Source organism: Labeo rohita, chromosome 23, assembly GCF_022985175.1.
Source record: "Labeo rohita strain BAU-BD-2019 chromosome 23, IGBB_LRoh.1.0, whole genome shotgun sequence".
NCBI lineage: Eukaryota > Metazoa > Chordata > Actinopteri > Cypriniformes > Cyprinidae > Labeo > Labeo rohita.
In genome coordinates, this window is record NC_066891.1 from 6,624,675 (window position 1) to 6,628,326 (window position 3,652).

Genomic DNA, 3,652 nt, shown 5'->3' on the forward strand with positions numbered 1-3,652 from the left:
TTTTTGTCTGAGCAAACCGATACAAGACACGACATGACAAGCCATTATCAGAATTTGATTAGCAACACGGTGCAATGTGTGTCTGGGGCGTTTGAAACAGTAAGAAAATACCTTGTCGCTGTTTTAATTAACACCGATTTGAAAACTTTAGTTTCTTTGATTTGACATTAGATTTATTGCAAGTTAAAAAAAAACAAAAAAACAAACAATTTAACACATGGGTTGCACGTTGATTCTTTGGTATGAAAACGTAGTTGAGTTTTCATTAAAAACATTAGAATTTAGCAACATGTTTTTAATGTTTTAATAAGCATTGTTAAGTAACGTTAACGTTTTGTTAACGTTACTATAAAAAAAATGTTTAGGCTAGTCAGTGCGAATTTGACGTCTTATTTAAATCAAATAACCTTTTACACATATTAGATTTAAAATAATAATCTCGGATTTATGTATCTAATTAAATAAACTAGTCAACTTTTATTTTTATTTTTTTTTATATGCACTATGTAAATCGTTTCCGCACGGTTGCAAATGATTTTTTTTCTTTCGGTTCCGAACGACCCTGAACTATGAATTATTTGGCTTTATTGTGAGCGAACATCAAACCTCTTTTAAAAGGGGATGACTTTGTTTTTGCCCACAACAAACCAGTACAATTGGCGTAATTAAATAGGTTTAAGCGAAACAGGTGTCGACTAATGTATATGGTAATTGCAGCATAACAGATGTTAATGTAGGGAGATACTCAGATAAGATTAGAATTCCTAAACATACATACCAATGCCTTGGAAAGAAAAGCACAGCAAACAACCCGATAGCAGGGGGTGCAGGCTCTCTGACATTGGAAATACAAGTTTTTTGTTGAAACTCACTCTTTAATCTGTTATCTAGTAAACAATGCTGGCATGCATTGTTTCCTAAAACTTTGATAGAGTCTTGGAATTAAGTTTAGTGGCATTTTAAGGATTATTTCAGTAGGGATCAAGGTGTTAACTTGATCTCTTCCAAAGGCTCATCACCTTTGGAAATGTTTATTAAGATTTTGTATGGTGAGGTTGTGTGAAGGTGTGAGACATTTGAAGGGCTGACAGACGGACAGATAAGTTTGGAAGCAGGGTGGGGTTCAGATCCCCTCGGGCCAAGAGCAAATTTACTCAAGTAGCACAATGGTCAAAACGGAGAGCAAAGAGCAAAGCTTATGCTGCATCTCTGGAGATAAGCAGCTCAGGGCTGTGATTATTGTGTTCCTCACACACTCTGCTTTCTCCTCTCTTTCCTCTCTTCTCGCACACAATACAGGTGTACTCATGTTCTGACAGGTCCAGTTAAGACTGTTTGCTCATGGGATGTCAGTCATTTGCCGAGAGGAGAACAGTGTGAGATAGTAGAGTGACATACTTCAGATAAGAGATGAGCTTTTCCAGTCCTTCACCATAGAGAAAGCAAAGAAATCAAGATCGGCATGAGCCGAGATTTCTCCTGAGAGCCGAATTCAATTTTGTTTCACTCTACTGGAACTCTTCGTGTCAAAATCCTCAAGGTTTGTGTTGTGGTTAACCAAACAGATCAACCAGATTAATCAATACAAATCAACAACAGCAGGATCAGAGAAAAAGGTCTCAGTACTTACCAGCTTAGTGTTACTTTTAGACATCAAGGTCAGCTGGAATCCTCCATAACATCAGAGAAAATATGGAGGTGTGCTGAAAAATTATTTTCATATGTCACAATTAATTATATGGACAATAAATAAATAGAAATGTATTTAATTTCTCAAAATTGGCTGTTAAAAATACACATATATTGTAAATAAAAAAGCAAATAAATAAATAAATAAATAAGCACAAAATTTGGCTTTAAGACATGTATACCCTACAATAGCAGTAAAATAAATAAATAAATAAATAAATAAATAAAAATAAAATAATAATAATAATAAAAAAAAATTACTATGCACAAAACCTGGTTTTACAATGACATTCTCAAAAATGGTTTAAAAAAAGTAAATAAATAAATTTTAAAAAAATACATAAATAAGCACAAGCATCTTCTTTGGCCAGAAGATTTACCCAAAAATAGCAGTTAATGTAATAATGATAATAATACTTAAAAATTAAATTATAAATAAAGTCATAAATAAATAAATATGCACAAAACTTGGTTTTACTGACATAATCAATAAATGGCAAATAAATAACTAAATGAAATACATAAGCAAGCACAAAATTTGACCATAAGACATACCCTAAAATAGCAATTAAAAAAATAAAACATTATAAAAAAAAAACTGTACAAATTATATATATTCATAAATGAAAAAAAAACATATTAATTAATTAAAAATGAATTAATAAATAATAAATGTAAGTGCATAAAATGTGTTTTTACTAAGACATACTCAAAAATGGCAAATAAATAACTAAATGAAATACATAAGCAAGCACACAATTCGACCATAAGACATACCCTAAAATAGCAGTTAGAAAATAATAAAAACAACTGTACAAATGCATGGAAAATTAAATATACTCATAAATATATAAAACAAATTATTAATTTAAAAAAATGAATAAATAAACAATAAATGTAATGGCATAAAACTTGGTTTTACTACAAGACATAATCTAAAGTGGCTGCTAAAATTAAATAAAATAACCATACAACTGCATGGTAAATAAAAAGTAATATAATCACATCAGTGTATGGTAAATGGTAAATTTATCATTTTAATTTATTTAATGGATATTTAGACAAAGAATAAGATTTTGGTAATGTAAAAGAAGAACCACTAGTAGAGTTTCTACTAGTGAGGAAATATAAATGTTGAACATGTCAAGACAAAACCAGACTAGTCTGTCTAGGTACTCCAAAACTGAAAATTAAACTATCTGTGTTTTACCCAAATGCAATTCTTTGCAAATGGGAGGATCATCCATTGAGCGCAGTATGTGTGTCCTAATGAGTTGATAATGACAATGGGCAGAGGTGTGACTTCATTTAGCGCTCATCACATACTGCTGAGCAGACAAAAGGCTTGAACATGTCATTAGAATGGCCAATAGTCAGGTGTCAATAAGATCTGTTAACAAAAGCATGAAGGGAATCCACAGAGAGTGTTTCACACCTTCGACATGTTAGTTTTTCTTTCTGGAAGTAGTTACTTTTTAAACTGTTTGGAGGTGAGAAGAGACACATCTGACCTGGTAAAATTTAATTAAACACTGTGAATTAAGTTAATGCCAGCCAAAAAGGAATTATCACAGTTATTCGTTTACTAAAGTATAATAGAGAAATTTTGTCTAAACAAACATTTAAATAAAGCAAGCTGTTACTTTAAGGAGTTATACTAAATATATTTTAACATTGACCTAAATAAAAGTCTTTGAGTAATTTGAATGTTACAAAGCACATTTTTAAGGTTGATAATTTCCATTTGTGGTCTAAATTACTCTTAATTCTTTTAAAATCACCTTTCAAAAAGAAGTTTGTTTTTATATGGGCCATTTCATTTTAATTGGCATGACCTCATAAAAGTATTGGCCTCCTAAAACAATGCTGTTGTTTTTAGTGCTGAAAACCCTCATTTTGCGAGCTAATGAGGTATGCCAAGTCCACAGGCCCAAACAGAGGGAAGTTAGCTGAACGTGAATGT